This window comes from Bos mutus, chromosome 4, assembly GCF_027580195.1.
Source record: "Bos mutus isolate GX-2022 chromosome 4, NWIPB_WYAK_1.1, whole genome shotgun sequence".
Classification (NCBI taxonomy): domain Eukaryota; kingdom Metazoa; phylum Chordata; class Mammalia; order Artiodactyla; family Bovidae; genus Bos; species Bos mutus.
The window spans coordinates 7,319,798-7,343,257 of record NC_091620.1 but is presented as its reverse complement, the minus strand read 5'-3'; the positions used below and the strand labels follow the sequence as shown (position 1 = coordinate 7,343,257).

Sequence of the window (23,460 nt, the reverse complement as noted above, 5' to 3'; positions counted from 1 at the left end):
TATTTTACAAAGGGCTTTAAGTAAGATTAATAATTCATTAATAATGAACTGATAATTCATTATTAATTCAATAATGGTGTTTTGGTGTTGAAATTTTCTACAGTGAATTCAGAGTTTATTATCAGTGTCATCTCACTAGTTTCTTTATATGCCCAGGAGGCATCAATAGGCATAAATCTTTCTGATTTGTCCTCTCTGTTCCACCTTTCACAAAAAACAAAGAATTGGGAATGTAAAATTGAATGAGTAGAAAGGAGAGTAAACATGAAAATCCTGGAGAAAAGAGTGCTCACCAACGTAAGGACATTGCTCTTTTACCTGCCTTTCCAGAGAGTGGAGTCTCTAAGCTTGCACTTTGTGCCATATGGGCATGTGTGTGGAGGAAGTGATGGTGAAGAGGGAAAGAAGAGACAAGGAAGAGACCAAGAATTAAGGACCCCTGTGCTGTCCTATGAGCTGACACGGGCAAAGGTACCAAATCTGGCCATTAAAATGCATCTGAAGCAACTGTGTGCACCATTATCATTATTGTTATCATCATTATCATCATCATCGTCGTCATTTTTAGTTCTCCTTGCAGTCTGCCAACCTCTTTACGGAGCAGATCATCTTAATAGTGACCCAGCCCCTAACTTCAAGGTTGTCCACAGATCTGACGCTGCCAGAAAACCAGTTACAAGAAGGGAGACAAAAGGGATCTGGAGGATGGAGAGGCATTCTGAGTTCCACTAATGAGTGAGGTGACTCATGGCTGACTCAGACAAACGAAGGCAAGCCTGGGAGAGGGGAGGCAGTGGGGGCAGATCCCAAAGGAGCCCTGCCGAAACATTCAAATGGGAGCTAGGAAGCCAGGGACACGGTGTTATTTAGAGAGCAGCCTGCAGCTCTGGCGATGAGGGAGGAACAGATCTGAAAACAGAGGGAGAAAATTACATTTGAGGCCGAAACTGAGTTGTGAATCTGTAGTTTTGACAAATGCGTAACATTCTCTGGTGACATTGAGCTGCTCCTTGGCAAATCTCAGAATACTAAGTCAATAGGAATTAATTGTCATCAGTTTCCTGGGGAGTAGAAGTAAACGAGGTACCACCCTCTATATTTCTAATGATCTCAATGAGAAAAATAAGCCTTTTTCTTTATATTTTACATTTGGAGAACTCTGTGACCTGACCTATGCTTATAGCTTTTTTTTTAATTAATTTATTTTTTAACTGAAGGATAATTGTTTTATAGAACTTTATTGTTTTCTGTAAAACCAACATACCACTGAAGTGTCTTCTCTCTTATTAATGGCTACTTGAGGTTTCAAGTTTGCAGATTCCAAAGTCAAATATTGTTATGAAGGTTTATAATTGCATTTTCCTATATGGACTGTACTGAAATGATATGTCCCACCACATGCTATGTCTAGGTCCTCTAAAGAACATGCATTTGTGAGGTGGCTAGATGTAGGTACAGACTACTTGGGTGACACAGTTTTCCGTGTACTAAATATCCCATACAGAGATCAAACCCATGACCTCAGTCTCATCAAGGCAATGAAAGAGAACTGAGCTATCTAAAAATAATTTTGGTTGATTACATATTTATATGTGATTTGATGACTATTGTCACAAATGCACTTCACTGGAATGGCACGACGGTGGAAGAGACAAGGGATTCTTTGCCAGCTTGGCCCCCTGTGAATTTTCACTAAGATGAAAAATAATTTGCTCCAAAAGCAAATTTTTTTCTGCTTTGTCTGCCCCCAACAGACGGCAATGGCAGTTGGATGCAGTTGTTTTAGTCTTGGCCAACTAGTTTTTTATTACCAGCAGGTTTACTGTATTTAATTTGGGGTGTTTTGCAACATTATTAAGCCCAGTATGTCTGACAATTGTAAAAGCAATGGGAATGTTGAATGTGCTATTAAGAAAAGGCTTATGATTATGATGAAAATAAAACTGAAAATGAAAGAGATTAACAAAAACGAATGTTAGGAAAGGTAAGAAAAATCACCAGTGTTGCATGTGGCTAAGAGCTGGATCATTAGTCAATAGGGGTGATTCTGAAAGACAAAGAGAGACTCAAAACATGTGAATAATGTTGGCTGGATCTATGCAAGGAACATCAATCATCAAGAAATGAGGAAAAGTAATCCAAGAAATGGAAACAATTTGGAATATGTGAATGCCTATAATCCAAATATTAATTCGGATAAGGGCTAAAAAAGGACTTCCAGGTGGCGCAGTGGTAAAGAATCTGCCTGCCAATGCAGGAGATGCAAGAGATGCAGGCTCTATCCCTGGGTCAAGAAGATTCTCTGGAGCAGAAAATGGCAACCCACTCCAGGACTCTTGCCTGGAAATCCCATGGACAGAGGAGCCTGTTAGCCTACAGTCCATGGGGTCGCAAAGAGTCAGACACCACTGAACATGCATGCACAAGGGCTAAAAATATATGTTCAAACATTTAAAAGCCAAGTGTGGTAAAAATTCTCATTCTGGAACCTTTACTGAAAGCCAGCGATGGTTCCATAGATTCAAGATCTGTTAGATCTATTTGGCAATAAGTTCTATATGGAAGATGAAAAAGAGTTGATTATGACACTTGGCAAAGGCAGTCTTGCTCTTCTTTAGTCGCTAAGTAGTTTCCAACTCTTTGTGACCCCATGGACTGCAGCACGCCAGGCTCCTCATCCTCCACTAACTCTCACAGTTTTGCTTAAATTCATGTCCATTGAATCGGCGATGCTAACTAACCATCTCATTCTCTGCTGCCCCCTTTTCCTTTTGCCTTCAATCTTTCACTGTCTTTTTTTTTTTCTTTCTTTCTTTCACTGTCTTGACCGCCTTTCAATTTACATGGACTGGTCTATTTTGGATAAAGGAGCCCAGTAGAATGGATATAGCAAAGAGATTAGAATGCCATCTAGTTGTAAAGCTTTGAAAGACCCATCAAACCCTTTTTTTGTAGAGATGTGTCTTCCTAAATCACTAGTAGCTAGTTTTATCTTACTAATAGTTTTACAGAATTCACCTGTTTATAAGATATATAAATTCGTGGCATATGGCAGGCACTCAATAAATGTATTTGGATGGATGAATGAATATTTGAACACCTCTGGAAATGGAGAATTAATTCACTGTCCCCTCAGCCAGTTTAATACATCTCAATCAGCTCGAATGATTAGAAAATTACTTGTATGGAGCTAAAACCTATCACCATCTTTACCCTCCTCTGGGAACATTTGGTTTTGTTACTGTTTCCTATTCGATGGGTACTCAGGACAGAATATTGTTTTCTTGGCAATGCTGACCAGCCTGTAAGGGTACCAATTACCCCTCTTAGTAAGGATTCCATACTTCAATTAATGCAGTTCAATATTATAACAGTCTCTTAGGTGGCCATATCACCTATTGACTCATTCTGAGCTTGTAGTTGAGCTTGCAGCCCATCTTCTCTCCTCTTCCTGACCCCCAACAGACACACTAATTCCCTAGATGACCTTAAACAAATTATCTGTCTGGGACTCATTTCTCATGTGGAAAATGAGGGTGTTGGGCCCAGTGGTTTCTGAGTTGTTTTTCTTTCCTGTTTTAATATTCTTTGAGCCTAAAACAGGAAGTTCTGGTACAGCTCACGTTGTACTTTTCCGTGGGCTGTTTCACCCATAGCAGCATGAGCATGTAAAATGTACCTGGAGACGTTAAGCTTGTCAAAAAACTTGAAACTCCACAGGTAATTTTTCTCAGCTGTGTTAAGCTTATCTTTGCAGATATGTGGACAGTGTGCGGTCGATTGTGTATGAGCTCTAAGGCAATAGGCAGTGCTGAACCATAGTAGTCAAGGAGGGAGAAACCGAGGCACAGGCAGAAAAAAAAGTGACAGCACAAGGGGAATCAGGGTGTGGTTTTTCTCTGACGGAACTCTCCATCACCATTTTAAGACAGAGACAATGACAATGGGGGATATATATTTCACTCAACGGAAAGCCTGGTTTGACATCATGTCAATTTTCTCATCTTACTTCACACACTGTTGTAACATTAAAAAAATTACTCTCAGCCAATGAGCAACTAAATGTGTTTGCTGTCTGGAAGAATCAAACCATATCTCCATACCCCTTGCCCTTGGCCAATTTCTTATAAAGCAGACATCCTTCATGATTTTAGCTGAGTAATTTCTCCTAGTATTTCTGCCTGACAGTCCTTGATCCATGCCTGAGAGGCTGGATCCACTTTCTACCCTAGACTAAAATTCTACACGTTATTATTTGACCTCTTTTGAAAAACTCACTGCCAGCTTTATAACCCGATCTGGGCACTCTCCCCATCGGGGCCTGCATTTCCTGTGGATGATGCATCGGTTTCCTAGGTGACGGCGGGAAGGAATAGACCTGTTAGCTTGTGGCTTCTGACTCACTCACTGCAATGGACGTCAGAGAATCGTGGCTGAACAAGTGGATGCTGATAAAAGCATGTGCTTAAGCAGTGCACTGGTGGTTAAAACCATCCCATTTGTACCAGCTCTCCCTCCCACTAAGCAAGCAGACAGACTGACATAAATCCCAGATGAGAAAAAACAAGCAACAGATCTGAAACCTCTCTGAACTCCCAGTCCTATAGAAATGTACAGTGGAGTCCTATTTACAATCCCATTATTTTCCTTTCCCTTTTTAGAATTTCCTCTTTTTTTTCCTGGAACATGTAAGTAACAGAATTTTCTAATGTCTGATGGAGGCTGAAGAGGGGGAGATAGAGACAAGCCAAAAACTCACCAGAAGCCTATTTACGAAGGTGACATTTCCTTTTTATCTTGCACTTTTGTTCCCTGAGAGGGGAAAGTAAACTCACAATGGACTAGCAAATTGATATCAGAGTCCAGAATAAAAAAAAAAATTTCTGTTGGGCAAATTTCTTGAAGCCTAGAGACAAGGAGAGACATGCATGTGTGTGCATACACACACAGAGAGACACATGCAGATACACACACGGATTAACTTTCTAGTTCCCTCTTTCATCATCAACTGATCCCAGCAATGGACAAGTCAAAGATTGCCTGGGATTAAAAAACACGAAGAACTCCTTTGTCCTCCACATCTGAACTACTAAAGACTGAATGGATTCTTTCAATTCTTGAATTCCTTAAATGACCAACAAACCTGAAGGTTCCCGACTGAAGATAATGCATCTTGTTTTCCACGGAGCCTTGAGGGATCCTTTAAATAGCATCAGCAAGCATCTGAATGAATTAGGCAGCAAATGTAGGTTAGCTTTATTTAGACAGATAAAGACAAGAAGAGAAAGTTGTCTGGTTCAAGGGCAGTGCAGCCTGACACAAAAGCATTTCTCAGAGGAGGGGAAATTGCTTTGGGGAAGAGCTGTATTTTGGACAAAGAGCAAAGTTCCTTGGATCAGCATGGGAAGTGATGCTAAATTCTTCCATACAGAGGAGCAGGAATTGAGAATGGCCTACCACTCATTCAAAGGAAAGATCTACAGATTTAAAACGTAAAACAGAACTTGGCATCCTGTCTCTCTCTCTCTCCCATTCCTTGGGCACCCTTTCGGGAAGGGCTTGCTTCCTAGAACACAAGCTGGGGCAGGGAGTTTGTGAGACTCCTTTGGACTGGGATTTGAGAGTCTCAGCAAATTCTGAGTCAGAAAATGCATCTAGATGGAGGGTCCCTGGAGATGTGGAAGCTCAGAAAGCAGGGAAAGTGGCAAATTTGGGGGGCAATCACTCACTAAACAAAAATGTAGATGCTTGGGAAAAAGTTGCACTCAATAGCCATGATTTTACAATAACTTTTAAAGGAGTATAATCTGTACATCAGAATCCAATATAGTGTAAATCAACTGTACTTCAGTTTAAAAACTTGTAGTCAGTGAATTTTATTTTCCCTTTCCCCACAATCCTTAGATTATTCCCTGAAATAAACTCCTTAAGGAATGCACTGGATCTAGAAAAAAATACAAGTTTCTGTGATATTTATTGTTTTTCCACGATTTAAATTTTTTCCTGTTTCTTCTCATTGAAAAAGCCAACTGATATTTGATATCAACTTGCAACCATCAGTAAATTCATTAAAAAATTTTTAATTAGTAAATGTTATGTGAATGAATTATATTTATCAAAAAACATGTAATGGTTTTATGAATAAACCATCCATAATACATTATCATGTTTCTAAAGTAACATTGAATTTAAATTTGTAAGAAAATTCAGAAAATCTAAAAGTTTAAATTTTCATTGATTTCTATTTCCCCCAAATCTAATTTTTAGATGTTTTGTCCTTCAGGGGTCTCATAACTTCTAAAAATTATATATCTTTAAATATCACCAAGCCAAGTATCATAGAGGAAATATGTTATAACCCTATCACAAAACAAAATTTAAATTTCATTTTGAATTAGGTGTTTATTACCACTTTCTTCATACTCATCACTCATTCACTCATTTCATTCCTTTCTTCCTTCAACAATTATTTACTGAGTACCTACCATGTGCAAACAGAGTGAACATTAGACTCACTTGCTTTGCTTCTTCTTTACCAGGTACTTTTCTCTCCCTAGTCAATTCGTCACAATTCTGTCCACCCCAAATCTACTCACTCGTTACCTGGTAAATTAGCACATGGACCAACTGTTCATCCAGTTGGGAAGTACTGTTTTGCACTGTGACCAAAGCACACAAAATTTCCCCAGTTCACTGCGCTAAATTCCATATGCTTTTTTTGAGGTATAGTTGATATTTGATATTATCTAAGTTTCAGGTGTACAACATAGTGATTCCCAATTTTTAAAGATTATATTCCATGTATAGTTATTATAAAATATGAGCTGTATTCCCTGTGTTGTATGATATATCCACGTAGCTTATTTATTTCATATATAGTAGTTTGTTCCTCTCCATATGCTTTTAACTATTTGTGAGATTGCCAAATCAGTTAATCATCTGAAGTCATTATAATTCTAACAAGGTAATGGAAAGTCAATTCCTATATTCTAAAGTAATAAATTCAAAAGACTCATACAAGATCCAATGCCAAGCTTATTTCACTATTATATTAACTTTTTATAATCCCTCCTCACCTAAAGTCAATTCTATAAATTTTTCACTTGTATGGTTACAAGAATCTAATCAAAATGAAACCTACTCTTACACTTCTTTTTGGTAGAGATGAACATTTCTACATGAACGGAAAAGAAAAAATTAATAACATCTCTGGGATCTATATTTCTTGCTCTGACCCCTTTAATCACTTCACTATTATTAGATTATATTTATCAGAACTTTGTAATTTGTACTAACAATGAGACTTTTTAAATGTCCTTCAGTAAGTCAACCTCAGAACTTGTTTTCTATATTTTTTAAATGCTGAAGGAAAAACCCCAACTCATATGTGGAGGTAGAAAGCAAAGTTATAATCAATCACTGATCCAAATAAATGGAACTTTAAAACATTATAGCAATTTCTTGGTATTTCTGTGTCCTCTGTGTTCACTGCACTAAATATTATTTCACTAATTTTAATAATGCTATAAAAAAGAAAATATTGTAATAGCATTTGACTAAAATAAGAATCCCCCATTTTATTTTTATTTTGTGACATTTGTGGCTCTTCAGCATGACACTGGTATTCTTCCTCTTCTGATGTAACTTCCTTCTCTGTTCCACTCTGTTTTGGTAGAGGTTATTTCAACCTCTCCCTTCTCTGAGTAGTGCTTCAGCTGTTTGTGAGATCCCAAGCTATCACTTTGTTTCCTGAATATCCACTTCTGTTTTCTGTAGCAACACCTGCAGATAAACATCTAGCTGGCCATGCAGATGGACAAAGACCCCACACTCTTGGACCCATATGTACATAGACACAGGTACACACACGCATGCTCAAACTCCTCCACCATCCCCCAGGGAGCTCAAACCACTCCAGCTGTTTGTGGTCTCGGCAGCAAAAGCAGCAGCAGAGTGTCTACTGTCAGTCCTCTGATTGGAACCAGCACTAATAATGTGGCTGCTGCCAAGGAAGAATTTGAGTCCCCTAGACCGAGAAGACAGCTGTACATCTGGCTGCACAGAATGATCAGGGAAGAGGAACAAGAGTTGGGGGTCCTCCACCTGAAGTGCTCTGCCCTAACTGTCTGTTGACAGCCATGTACTGATTTTTCGAGGTATCACCTCTTTCTGAAGCTTTTCCTGCTGAGCTGATTGTTACCAAACAATCCTTGTTTAGTTAGGTGCTCATCTTCCTCCAAAAAACCCCAATAGACTGAAACTCTTAAAGGCACGGACCCTGACTGATTCATCTGTTATCACAGTACCTAGCACATAGCAATGGCACCCCACTCCAGTATTCTTGCCTGGAGAGTCCCATGGACCGAGGAGCCTGGTGGGCTACAGTCCATGGGGTCGCTAGGAGTCGGACACGACTGAGCGACTTCACTTTCACTTTTCACTTTCATGCACTGGAGAAGGAAATGGCAACCCAGTCCAGTGTTCTTGCCTGGAGAATCCCAGGGACGGGGGAGCCTGGTGGGCTGCCGTCTCTGGGGTCGCACGACTGAAGCGACTTAGCAGCAGCAGCAGCACATAGAAGGCATTGAATAAATGTTGGATGGATGAATGGAATTCACTGCTCCTCTTCCATGGATGAAAGTAGCAACTGATTTTTGGTGGAGGGGGAAAGAGAAGAGACACCTAATGGTGTTTATTCTCTTTAAAGTTAACTTTGGAAGGAAGGAGGCCAGTGTCATGCTGTGAGGTTGACCCTGCACATGTGGAAATAACTCAGCAATGAGTTGCCTCATCATTGTCCTGTACCGGTATTTTTCGGGTGACAACAGATAAGTCCAATCCTACTTACAAGGTAAGCCTTTGAAAAACTTTCAAGTGCAAGTAAGAAGAAGGTATTATATCAAGGAAGGTTATGCCAGTGATGAGAAAATGGCTCACATGTATTAAACTGATGAATATGATTCATATTCCAGAGTAAAATATTTCAACATCTTAAATATTTTAACATCAAAGGAGGGTAAGGATAAGACAGAACTGTGTTGGGTTCTCTATTTGCCTGATCTCATTTTAATCCTCACAGAGAGATCTTATTGTCTTCATTTTAGAAGTGAAGAAAGTCAGGCTTGGAACAGAAAAATTGGGAAGCCATCTTGGTATTAATACTCAGCACAGCTTAGATTAGAACCCAAATTTGTCTGACACCAAAATCCTTCCTGCTGTTGGTTTCTCTCAAGAGCTAATTTTTAAAATACTGACTTTACCTTTTCGGAGAGATTGAAACATAAAGATTGAATATGTATTGAGCACTGACAGTGAAGCACATAGGGCAGTGTGGGGGCTGCAATAAACCATCCTCCACTCAAGGAGCTGAGGACCGAGTGCAGGAACCTGACACACGCATGGGCTGAACAGTAGACCATGAAATCACTTCATGGCAAAGGGATGGGGGAAAAATGGGAACAGTAACAGACTTTATTTCCTTGGGCTCCAAAATCACTGCAGACAGTGACTGTAGCCACGAAATTAAAGGATACTTGCTCCTTGGAGAAAAGCTATGACAAACCTAGACAGCGTACTAGAAAAGCAGAGATATTACTTTGCCGACAAAAGTCCATCTAATCAAATGATTCTTCCAACAGTCATGTATGGATGTGAGAGCTGGACCCTAAAGAAGGCTGAACGCTGAAGAATTGATGCTTTTGAACTGTGGTGTTGGAGAAGACTCTTGAGAGTCCCTTGGACAGCAAGGAGATCCAACCAGTTAATCCTAAAGGAAATCAACCCTGAATGTTCATTAAAAGGACCGATGCTGAAGTTGAAGTCTAATACTTTGGCCACCTGTTGTGAAGAGCCAACTCATTGGAAAAGACCCTGATGCTGGGAAAAATTGAGGGCAGGAGAAGGGGGCAAAAGAGGATGAGATAGTTGGATGGCATCGTCAACTCAATGGACGGAGATACTGAAGGACAGGCAAGCCTGGCTGCTGTCCTTGGGGTTGCAAAGAGTCGGACACAACTGAGTGACCGAACAACACCAATGAAGGGAAGTGTCATGAGCCGCTTGAAAACAGCAGGGAGGAGTGGTTGGTTCTGTTCATGCATGAAGGGTGAGGAATGTTCCACAGAACACAGGAAGATAGCATTTTGAAGAGGCCAGTGAGGATGCAGCCGGTGTTGGGGTACTACAGAATAAGGAAGGGAACATATAAAGGAGCTGGGTGGCAAGTTCACTGAGGTTGGTGTATAGGGGGAGGGTGTGGTTTGGAGGTGGAGGGTTAAAGTGGTCTGCAGCCAGACCACAGAAGGCTTTGAATAGAAATCTGAACTTGAAATGAGGAATTATTGAAGGTTTTTGTTTAGGGGAAGCCAAGGATGCAACCAAATCCTTGACTAAAACATCCAAAAGTATTGCTGAATCCATTCTGACACCAGATCACAAGTACACAAAGCAGAAAGATATAGAAAATCAATATTCTTAGTCAAGATTCAACAAAATGGCTTGCTTACTTCTGAGAAAACAGCAAATAAAAGGATATGTACCTGAATTACCAGTTCAAACCCCATCTGCCCTCTCTCTTCTGCACTGGCCAAAGGTGGTCCCATTCCTTTGATTCCTAAGGCTTGTCAACAAGAAGGCCCAGGGCAACAAATATAATCCCTTCCTCCCCCTCAAAGGAAAAATTCCCTTCACTTCCTTTCCTTCGTCAGAAGCCAGCCCATGAAGATTGCTTAACTGTCCTGTCACCTCAATATACCAGACAAACATCCTAGAATGGGAACTGGATCCTGATGGCTTAATTGAGTTAAAAGGAAAAGGTCAGATCATCTAAAAGCCTCTCAATGGTTTCAGAGTGCCTCTCATGTCTCTGAAAGCCCAGTGGCGGTTCTCAGTTCCTCAGTGAGGGAGGAGCTGAATGAATTTCCTAGCAGAGAATTCAAAAGCACTGGAAGTCAGCAGTTCTGAAAGACTGCAGAAAGCTCTTGTTTACATTTTTCTCTTGGGCTGAAACCCATCTATTTAAACTTTAACCAGAGGCAATTATAAAACCTTGGTGAGCCAGAGATGGCAGTCTGCACAAGACGGGGAGACGGATGCCAACAGTCTGGCATTGAAAGAGAATATTTTGAGAAAAGAGTTGAGGAAGAACTGCAAAGAAGGTTTTGGAAACAAAAGGTGTCACCTAGGCAGCTGCTCTTCAGAAGAATAGGAAGAGAAGCGGTGGGGGAGGGGAGTGAAGTTGACAGGAGGGTGAGCAGAGAAGACAGCAGCCTCCGCTGGGGTAGGCAGGTAGGGTTAGGGCTATCATCATCCCACGAGCTCACAAGTGCCACCCTGTAAGAGCTGACTGCAGTAGCTCCTACTCTTTATACCTTTTTTTTCCCTTTTGAGTCAAAAGTGCTTTAACCCAGGGAGTCAGCAGCTCTGAGAGGCCTGCCTGGAGCAGACACACCCCACTGCCAGGACACAGGCTCCCTTCCCCGAAGGCCAAGCCTCCTCTTCAATTCAGGTTTTCCTGGCAAAGACCCACCTTGGAGCTGATGAACAGTCCAGTGACGTCAGAGGAAATACCCCACTTGACAAAGGACCCTGCTCCGGCTGCCAGTAAACTGAACTCATGAGCATGCCCTGATCTGGGCCTTAGGATTTGGTGAGTCCTCAGAACAAAATCAGAGAAAAATATTGCTGCTCCAAAGTGAATGTTTTTATTCTGGATTTGAAGATGTCAGTGGACCTGGCATTAACATTAGGGCCAGTTTTAGATATATATACAAAAAATGTGGGGAGACCTACAAGACACAAGCACCCCCGACCCCACCAATCTGCGTAAAGGAGCTTGACAATCTATCCCCAGATATTCACTTCTTTGAGTTTTGTAACTCTCTGGTTTTGAATATCTTTATTAAGATGCAAACGCAGTACATAGAAGAGAGCCCTTGCCTGAGATGTAATCAGCTAATATTTTTAGCAGGAATTCTCTATCAATTCCATTCAGATTAGAACTATGGCCCTGTGGGATGAAGATCCAGGATGAAGATTGTGGAGACAGAGAATGGGCCTCGGAAATTATGATCAGGGAAGCTGGCAGGAGTCATGGAAGAGGCCAGAAGACAACTGAGAGCTGCATCTCAGTGTAAGTCAGCAGCTGAAAGCCAAGCTCATCTTAATCTTTTGTGAAATTTTCTTCTTTGCTAACCCAGGTCTTAGCAGGGAAAGACATCTGGGGCACAGCCAGAGGACAATAGGGAAGATCAGAGGATTTGCAGATATTCAGGCCTTGGCCATAGTCTCCCAGGGCAAAGAGGCCAAGGTCGTGGGCTTCTCTCCAGCCCAGTTTGCTACTCTCTCCGGAAGCTATGTCCTACAGCTCTGAGCTGCACTCCCAAGTCCAGCCAATCATCTAAAAAATTCATGATACTGTTTGTAAGGGCCTTGGTGGAGAAGGTATGGATGGCTCCCTGCAAACTCCACCTGACTGGAGACAAACAGATCCCGGGGTGAGAGTCTCGCTTATGTTTGTGTGGGTGAGGTGTTGGGGGCACTTTACAAGAAGCCTATAACATAGTGTGATATTTTACTTTTGTTAAACATACGCTGAATTTTTATTTCTTAAAATCTGTATGAGCAGAAATTGCTTTCTTGCACCCTTATCCCTAGAGAGAGAGAAGGTCTGATTCTGATGTCTTCTGTAGGAGGTAATCTCTGAATCCACGGCTGCTAGCAGATATCCCAAGAGCTCCAAAGAAATTTCAAAGGGATTCATACATTGCACAGCACTCACCAGAGGGTGTTATACCTTGGAGAAGGTATTTTGTAAAATCGCACATGAGATTTCTAAAGGAAATCTTGGGGGACTATAAATAAACCAGACAAGAAACATAGTATAGTGGTTAAAAGCCCAGATTCAGGAGCCGAGCTTTCTGGGTTCAGACTCTAGTGACTTTGGACAAGTCACTTAACCTCTCTGGGCCTTAGTTTCCTCATCCATAAAACTTCAGCTAATAGTAGTTCTCAGTTTACAGGGTTGTTATAAGGATTAAATGAGTTGGTATTTAAAGGGTTAAATGAGCAAATGCTTAAAAGCACTTAGAACAGTGTTTGTTGCAGCAAGAACTGTTTATGTGTTACATGTAAAAAGTAATGCCATCAAATCTCTAGGACTGAAAACCTCAGCTGGTTCTATGATTGACCCTGTCTTCAAGAAGGCCTTTGGCTGGCTCTGGCCTGCACTTTCCTTCCCACCGTATCAGCTGGAGGAGACAGAAGAAAGATACCCTGGAACTTTTCACCTCCAGCTTCCCCTCCAGCACTAGGCGGAGGCACTTCTCACCTTGTGCCCACCCAGGGCCGAGATGGCCAGAAATAGGAATTCCTCAGTGCAAACCCCTCAAGCCCTTGGCAGGCTTCATGCTTGTGCTGTCACTAAATGCTGCCCCAAGCCAGGGTGACAGAACTCAAGGAAAAGCCCTAGTTGAGAAAAGTAAGAAAAGCAGAGAAACGATGAGCAGGAGGCAGGAAGAAGGATCACGGAGAGGGGAAACCCACCACACACGGGAAAAAGTAGAAAAGCAGTAGTTAACTGCAAGGAAACTTTTTTTGTCTATTTTTGACCAAGTGAAAAACAACAAACCCCAGAGAATACACTGAGCGAACTAGAATCAGAGGGAGCCAGTGAAGGGAGGGCAGAGGCAGCAGAACTGCAAATACATGCTAATTACCTCACCCTTCCTCTGTGACTGGCAGGCGCGGCCTCACAGCCATTTGTACCACGGCCTAATAGTGATTTCAGCTCACAGACTTCCGTCCACTTTTTTTTCTTAACAAAGTCTACCACAAGTCTGTTTTGTGAAGTCAAAACAGTATCTATCGTTAGGAAATTTAACTGTCAGAAAAGTTCAGATAAGCATAATGGAGAAGTAAAGAATAGTTGGTGTGACTACAACAAATACCAAATCACAAATATTTGAAATTCTTTCCCTTCCGGGCCCAAAGTAGAGAGGTGCCTTTGTTTGCTGAGTTGGCTCACAGATGACTTGGCTTTTGTGGGTTGTGTAGGATGTTGAATGGGGAGGAGAAACTAGAGGAAGGTCAAATATTTGTCAAGTGCCTACTATGTATCAGGCATTCTGCTAGATGCTAGAAATTTGAGAGTGAACAAAACATGCCCCTGTCCTCTTAAAGCTAACACTTTTTTTTTTTTTTTTGCTTTTTAAAAAGTCATAGTAAATTACACATAACATAAAATTTACCATCTTAACTCTTTTAAAGTGTATAGGTCAATAGTGATGGAGAAGGCAATGGCACCCCACTCTTGCCTGGAAAATCTCGTGGATGGAGGCATCTGGTGGGCTGCAGTCCATGGGGTCGCTAAGAGTTGGACACAACTGAGCGACTTCACTTTCACTTTTCACTTTCATGCATTGGAGAAGGAAATGGCAACCCACTCCAGTGTTCTTGCCTGGAGAATCCCAGGGACGGGGGAGCCTGGTGGGCTGCCGTCTATGGGGTCGCACAGAGTGGGACACGACTGAAGCGATTTAGCAGCAGCAGCAGCAGTTCAATAGTGACACTGTGGTGCAAATACCCTCTGGAATTTTTCTATCTTGTAGAAACTAAAACTCTATGCCCATCAAACAATTCCCATTTCTCTTTCCCCCTAGGCTGGGGCGACCAACATTCTATTATACTTTCTGTTTTTATGAATTTGATTTTTCTAGATTCCTCATATAAGTGGAACCATATAGCATATTCCTTTATGTGACTGGCTTATTTCACTTAGCATAATGTCCTCAAGGTTCATCCATGCTTAGCATGTGCTGAAATTTCCTTCTTTTATAAGACTGGATAATATTCCATTGTATGTGTAGACCACATTTTGTTTATTCATTCATCTGTTGATGAATATTTGTGTTGCTTCCACCTCTTGGCTATTAAGAATCATGCTGCTCTGAACATGGGTGTAAAATATCTCTTTGAATTAACACTCTTTTAAGGAGCTTATTCCATCATATTTGGATTATTTGCCCATTAGTTCGCCCAAATAGATGGGTAGCTGCACAAGGACCTGTGTTGCTTATCTTTGTACTCCAACTTCTATATAGTGCTGGCACATAGTAGGAACTCAATGAATATTTGTTGAACAAAATAATTTATTTTTACACTTCTTAGTCACTACTGCTGCAGCTGGCTGTTTTACATATCTTAATAAATAAGTTTTGCAATTTTAATGACTGCTATTTTGATTATATTTACATACTAAGCTAGCTTATATAAGGGGGTTAGTATTAAAAAATATAAAGCTCAATCAAAATTCACTTTCTAGATGAAATGCTACTAACAATTCCTTCTCAGTCACTTTGTTTGAAATCAGCTCTTGCTGCTCTTATTTTTCGCCTTCCTTTTCTTTCTTTTCCTCAAGTCATAGCTCTGCATGGATCTTGAGGACCTCACTATGGATATCCTTAATTCAGGGGAAAGTGAAAGTGACAGTCACTCAGTTGTGTCCGATTCTTTGCAACCCCATGGACTATACAGTCCGTGGAATTCTCCAGGCCAGAATACTGGAGTGGGTAGCCATTCCCTTCTCCAGGGGATCTTCCCAACCCAGGGATCGAACCCAGGTCTCCCGTATTGCAGGCAGATTCTTTACCCGCTGAACCACAAGGGAAGCCCAAGAATACTGGAATGGGTAACCTATCCCTTCTCCAGGGGATCTTCCTGACCCAGGAATCGAACCAGGGTCTCCTGCATTGGAGGTGGATTCTTTACCAACTGAGCTACAGGGAACCCCAATTCAGGGGACATCCTGTGGAATAGCGCTGGGCATGGGCCTAGAGTTTGGTTTTCTCAGTTCAAAACCTTGCATCAAGGGTCATTTAGTACAAGATACAGCATGAACAAAGCACAGCCCTGCCTCTGGAGGAACTCTGCCTTGTGGTTATGTGTGGTTATTCTTGGCCACGATTAAGTAAAAGGCCCAGTTTTCTCAGGTGTAGAAAATAGTATTTACCTTCATTCTCCATAACCCACATGACAAACACAGACACAACTCTTAACATTTACAAAACATGAGGAGTTAAAAGATACTGCGAACATTCTGAGTAGCATTGTATTTGCTGATAATTACTATATGTAGTATCAACAGATTTAGAAGCTAGTTCTGTAATCCTTTTCAAAATAGACATTTAGAATTATGATTCCTGGTCAAAGTAGCATTGTTGCACACAAATCTTTGAGGTACTTGCTCAGCTCCAAAAATAAAGTGGTGTTTTTTAAAATGTAAAAGAGAAAAATTAAAGACACAGTTGGCCCCAAGTGTAAACTTTTTCTATGGACCAGACATGCAAAGTAATGAATGGGACTAAAGATGTGCCTGTTGGGCTCCAGGTGTTAAAGGATGCAGAAGATGCTCTAAAGGGGCATCTTCTACAGGAAAGGGAGACTGAAGGTGACATGCATGGGGTGATGGAAGAGCGTGAGAACCAGACCAGATTCACTGCTTGAAGCTATGCACTACACTGAGAACCCCACCCCCATACTCACAAATTAGTTTATGAAAGAGGCTAAAAAAAGCTGACCACTGCCTAGTGGCAGGAGAAGGCAATGGCATCCCACTCCAGTACTCTTGCCTGGAAAATCCCATGGACAGAGGAGCCTGGTAGGCTGCAGTCCTTGGGGTCGCTAAGAGTCGGACATGACTGAGCGACTTCATTTTCACTTTTCACTTTCACTCATTGGAGAAGGAAATGGCAACCCACTCCAGTGTTCTTGCCTGGAGAATCCCAGGGACGGGGGAGCCTGGTGGGCTTCCATCTATGGGATTGCACAGAGTCGGACACGACTGTAGTGACTTAGCAGCAGCAGCCTAGTGGCAGGCCTTTCATGAAAGAATAATGGGGCAGGAATATAGGACACATGATAGGAAGTTGGATCAAGCAACCATAGATCTCCAAGACTAACCTATGACATCTCTATCAACACAGTAAGGGAAAAGAATAAACTTAGCAGCAGCAGCAGCATCTCAATATTTATCCAATATAATATTCAATATTAAATGAAAGACTCCATTCTTAATACTAATAAAGTGCTTAGGAATAACTATAACAAAATATGGATTTATGTATGGAAGATTTGTTGGAAAAGTTAAGATTTAAATAAGTGGAGACATACAATATTCATGAATTCCAATATTCATTATAATGAAGATGTCAGTTCTCCTAAAGTTAACTTTTAATTTCAGTGCAAACCCAATTTAAAAAAATCCCAACCTGCTTACATAGCACAGAACAATGATCACAAAATTCATGTGTTAGAGTTAGGGGTCAAAGTTATTATAGCACTTGGGGATTCCTTTGGCTGCAAGGAAAAGAACATAAAGCAAAGTGGCTTACAAACTAAGAGGTTTATTATTTCACATCACAGGATGTCTACTGGTAAGTGTTTTCAGTATTGGATAATTCAGCACCACAGTGACATCATGGGAAACTGGAAGCTTTTCATCTGTCTACTTAGCCATTCTCAGTGTGCAGGGTTATACTTATCCCTTCAGAGTGGCCAGACAGCTGCCATAGTAACGGACACTACATTTTCCTCCAAATCTATATACAGATAGGAAGGGCAAATCTTTTTCTTATGTACCTTTTTAAGCAAGAAGAAAACTTACCTACCCCATCCCATCTCCACTATAGTACAATTTCACATAGGTCTCATTAGCTAGAGATGCATATACTTATGGCCAAACCAATGCCCATGGAATGAAATTACTTTAGTGGACTTAAACTGAGTACTATAAGATAAAGATAAGGCTCAGAGACATCTGAAAACAATTTAGGTTCAAGTTAGAAAGGAGAAAGAAACAATATTCTTTGGTCAGATAACCAACCAAAATACCCAAGGCAATTTTGAAAAAGAATAAGTCAGGGGGATTGTCTTACCAAATACCTGAATTTAAAATCAGAGGTGGTATAATAAACCAACAGTGAAAAGATGAACTATTTAAGAAATATGTGTTGGAATAATTATATGCATATTTTCTATTTCATATCATAAGAAGTTTAAGTTGGTTTAAAGACCTAAATGTGAATTGTCAATTTTTAAACTTCTATAGAAAAATAAAAGAGATTATCTTTACACCCTTGGGTTAGAAAATTTATTAAAGCGTAAAATATAAAGGAAAAAGTTGGTACATTTTACTGAATTAAAATAAGAATTTATTAGCAAAGTGAAAAGAGTCTTAGACTAGGAAAAGATATTTTCCCAGACATAAAACAATCAAGGTATTAGTATTCAAAAATTATAAAGAACTCCTACAAAGCAAAAAGAAAAAGAAACACCTAGAGAGAAAATTTGGCAAAGGAGTTAAATAGGCTAGTTAACAGAAGAAAAACTAACGGTCAATAGACATATAAGATGTGAAGTCTCACTAGAAACTAAGGGAAAATGAAATAAAATAATAAAAAGTTACTATTTAGTACCTGTAAGTAGGCAAAAATTTTAATTCTGAAAATACCAAAAGTTAGCATGATGGGGAAACAAGATTCTTAGAAACCAAAATGATGGTTAGTAGAAATCCTAAGACCCAGCAATTCCTCTTAGGTACGTTGCCTAGATTAGTGTTCTCAACTAGGATCAATTTCCCGATGTTTGAGGATATTTCTGGTTGTCACACCTCAGAGTGCTACTTGTAACTAGTGGTTAGAGGGAGGCTGGGGCTTCCCAGGTGGCGCTAGTGGTAAAAAACCCATCTGCCAGTGCAGGAGACACAGGTTCGATCCCTGGGTCAGGAAGATCCCCTGAAGGAGGGCACGGCAACCCACTCTAGAATTGTTGCCTGGAGAGTCCCATGGACAGAGGAGCCTGATGGGCTACAGTTCATAGGGTCACAAAGAGTCAGACACGACTAAAGTGACTGAGCATGCATGCAGAAAAGGGAAGCTGCTTAATGTCCTACTCCACAACATAGAATTATCCAGTCCAAAATGTCAATAATGTCAAGGTTGAAAAATCCTGGCCTAGAAAAACTTTCACTTGGTGTTTGTACACCAGGAGGCTGGTATTTGAACATCAATTGCAGCATTGTTTGTCATAGCAAACAACAATAATAACAAACAAAATAACCTACATGTCAGTAATGCAGAAGGATGGATAAGTAACTTGTGTATATTAAAACAAAGGAATAATGCACAACAGTTATAATTAATGAGTTAGTTCCTCAGGTGGCAACATGAATAAATCTAAAAAATAATGATAACTAAAAAAGCATTGCAAAAGGTTATGTACAGAGTGATATTAGTATTCCTTGACATTTTACAAATACAAAGCAATACTGTATTTGTTTATGAATATATACATATAACAGAAAATTACAAAACATGCATAGGAATGATTCATAGTAAACTTCATGATAGTGATACTTTGGAGAAAAGAGGAAGGAGAAAGATAGAGAAATGAATGGGATCTGGCTTAAAGTTGTACTTATAAAACTTTTTATAAAAAACAAAAAACCCTAAAGCAAATAAGGCAAATTTTGATTTGTTGAGTGTTATATACATAAGTGTTTGTTCAACTATGTTCACTGTTTTTCTGTTGGTTTGAAATATTTTATAATGATAACATTTTGAAATATGTTATGAGATGTGTTTGCAAGAATGAGTGAGTATTATTTTCCAGAAGCATGGAGATGGTGGAGGGAGCCAGTGTTTCCAGAACAAACTATGTTATGCCAAAGGAAAGTGATAGAAGGGGAAAGTGAACCCTGAATAAAGAAGAATCTATTCATTTAAAGACCCTTTCCCAGGGACACTTGGCAGGAAGAGAGCTGGCTTTCCTGCTGCGCCAGTAATTGGAAGGCTAACCTCTGTCCATGGTCCTATTTCTCTCCCTCAAACAACCGTAGAAGCACTCAGAGGTAGTTTCAAATATGCCTTGTTAGGAAGACATTGAAGTGTTTGAGATAAAACTAAGAAGCTGAGGGAAGAGGAAATACTGTGGGTACAAGCGGGTGTTGAGTATTTGGAAGGAGGTTCTGACAGTCTGCAGTAGTGGCTACAAGCAGAGGGAATCTTGCTGGACAGCCATTCTTTGTAACAACGATGAAAAGCATCTATCAAAGGAGTGAGGTTCACTTGCGCTGAGGTCTGCTCAGTATGAATGATACTGTCATCTCCCTAACATTTCATATTTTTAACGAAAATTTCTTATTCCTAACGCTTTTCGTAATCTCTTTCCAACAATCGTGTAAAAACTGGTCAATATCCACCTCTTGCTTTTACAGAGATGAGGAGAGATTAGCAAAGCTTCTCCAAAGACTTGGGTTCTTTCTATTAACCAATATTTTTACCTAAGCCACTAGAGATAAATAAACAGTGAGAGCAACTCAACTGAGAAAGATATTTTATGGGCATCGCAGAGTAATCTCCTATCTTTTAAAAAGAAACAACATTTCTTGAGATCCCAGGAGGTGTCTGGCACTACACAAAGTGATATGAGCGTGAGAGTGCAGAACATAATGTTTGGGAACATAATGTTCCTCCAGGGACTCAAAAATTAATGCAGATTCAAAACCGTTGAAAAAAAAATACAAGAGTTGGTTGTAATAAATTATGGAAAAACAAAATGAAAGGTGTAGAGGTAAAAATCCCAAGCACGGTGATAAACGAGGGGACACGAAAGCAGAATATGATGAGCCAATTAGCCTCAAGAGAACACAGACTCACAATATGGGCAGAATATACGATACCCTGTGAAGTCAATTTTGCAGACTTGGTTGCTTGTCCACACACACACAAACAAAATCGATAGCTATTTTTTGATGGGCCACTGGCAAAAAAATAAAAAATTGACTTTTCTTTTCTCTAGATGTAGTCCAAACCATCCAGCATGCAGTAAAATGTTTAGGGAAAAAAATATGTGTGTTGGTAAACTTTTAATCTAAAAAACTAGACATCTAGTCTGGATGATAGCTGTAATGGAAATACGTACTATTGGGTTTGTAGATGCTGATTTGTATCAGCAACCAGAAATTGTGCTAAAAGCTCCATTTGGCCTACTTTTCTTTACTTGGCTAAGTGACTGGGGACATTTTTGTGAGGCTATTTGTTATATTCAGAAGAGAGAAGAAAGATATACATGAAAACTGTGATGTAGAAGTAAGAAAGTATCTTAATAGTAATATGTGATCTAATCTAGGGCAACGTTTCTCCACCAATGTGACAGAAAGTACTGGGAAATGCAGGAACCTCACTGCTCCTCAAACTGAGCTTTTTTCATCATCCCAGCTTTCCTGTTTTAGCAGCTTCTACCTTGCTAACCATCAGTGCTAAAAGAGGGAATTTTCTATATTGATGGTCAGTGTTTTTAAAAATTTGTTTTATTGTGATAAAAGTCACAAATAAAAATACTATTTTAATCATATTTAACTGTACAGTTCAGTGGCACTAAGTACATTCACATTGTTCTGCAACTCTCACCATCATCCATCTCCCAAATTTTTCACTTTCCTAAGCTGAAACTGTCCCCCTTAAACACTAAATCCCCATTCCCCATCCCCACCACACCCCATCCCAGCCCCTGGCATCTACCAATGTACTTTCTGACTTTATGAATTTAACTAGTCTAGGTACCTCAGACAAGTGGAATCAGTATTTGTCTTCACCAACTGTATATTGGAATGCACTTAAAAAAATTTTTTTTGGCCGCACTGTGGGGCATGTGGGATCTTATTTCTCTGGCCAGAGATCAAACCCATGCCCCCTGCACTGCAAGCATGGAGGCTTACCCACCGGACCACCAGAGAAGTATCTGGAATGTATTTTTGAGGTTAACTTAATATATATCCTACAAACAGATTGTACCTTCTTTCTACCCTGCCCCTATGCTATACAGTAGTTTCTCATTAGTTATCTATTTTATACATGCTGCTGCTGCTGCTGCTAAGTCGCTTCAGTCATGTCCGGCTCTGTGCGACCCCATAGATGGCAGCCCACCAGGCTTCCCTGTCCCTGGGATTCTCCAGGCAAGAACACTGGAGTGGGTTGCCATTTCCTTCTCCAATGCATGAAAGTGAAAAGTGAAAGTGAAGTAGCTCAGTCCTGTCCAACTCTTAGAGACCCCATGGACTGGAACCTACCAGGCTCCTCCATCCATGGGATTTTCCAGGCAAGAGTACATAGTAGTATATATATATCAATCCCAATCTCCAAATTCACTGATGGTCGGCTTTTGATTTGACCTCCCACATGGTCACTGCAACTTCATTCACTTTCATATTTATCCTCTCCTGTATTCTAGTGTTATAATAATATGAAAAGATAAAAATGTCTAGAAAACTTTATTCCTTGTGTAAGGCAAGGAATTGCACAGTTACATTCATATAGATATCTAACAGACATCTCAAACTCAACTGCTCAATTCTACCATCAAGGACCCAGTATTTTTTCCTAATTCACCATCCTTAACATCAAGTCTTTTGTCTTGTACTCACTAGAAGTCTGCTGTGACTCCAGGCATTGTGATGGTGTTCAAATAGCCATATCTATTCCCAGAAGGCTTTCACTTTGGTCTCATTAGCCAGAAGCGAATCACCCCTAGCTGCAAAAAAGATGTGGGAATTGAATATCTAGCAAAAGAAAATGGGATTATTACGATTGAATTACACCACTCATGATTCATCACTTGAAGCTGGACATCTTGTCATTCTCAACAGAGTCAGGGCTCTGTTAGCAAGGAGGAAGAGAGGAATGGTTATTGGGGAGGAAATCAACACAGTATGCCACACTTCTCATTCCTAGCTGACCTATCTCACTAAATATCATCATCATCCATTTGTGCCCAAGCCAATAATAGAAGACAGAACTTTGATTCCTTTCTTTCATGTCCAATATGCAAACAATCAGAAAGCTCTGTTGACTCTGCTTCCCATATATACCTTTAATCCTCTGTATTCTTCCCTTCCTCACTGCTTCCATCCTGTTCCTAGCACCACTGTTCACCTGAATTACTTCAGCTGCCTCCTAAAGATCTCTGAGCTTTCATTCTTGCCCTCTACAATTCATTGCCCACACAGAAAATCGCTGCCTTGCATGAAACTTCCTATTGGCTTCCCATTTCACCTAAAATCCAAATTGCTTCCTTTGATCTCCCGTGCCTGTAAGATCTAGGCTCTATCTACCTATCCACCTGCATCTTGTAACCACTTTTCTGTTTGCCACTGAGTTCCGGTCATCTAGGCTTTCTTTTTTTTTTTTTATTAATTTATTTTTAATTGAAGGGTAATTGCTTTACAGAATTTTGTTGTTTTCTGTCAAACCTCCAACATGAATCAGCCATAGGTATATACATCTCTTCCTCAAACTCAAATTCTTTACCACCTTGGGGGCTTTTGAACAATCCATTCTCTCTATCTAGGATGCTCTTCATTCTGATCTTTTCACCATCAGCTCCTCCTTATAATTTAAAAAAAATGAT

General features: G+C 40.3%; 1 protein-coding gene across 4 annotated transcripts in view; it reads right to left on the bottom strand.

Annotated features, from left to right (window-relative positions):
* MKLN1 (muskelin 1) overlaps positions 1-23,460 on the bottom strand; it is a 392,319-nt gene that overhangs the window by 279,568 nt on the left and 89,291 nt on the right. The window contains exon 1 of one of the 4 annotated variants that reach the window (XM_070369019.1): positions 22,478-22,584. The exons of the other annotated variants lie outside the window; for them this stretch is intronic. The gene's annotated coding sequence lies outside the window, so the exon portion shown is untranslated. Of the gene's footprint in view, positions 1-22,477; positions 22,585-23,460 lie in introns of those variants that run through there. 4 annotated transcript variants of the gene reach the window in all.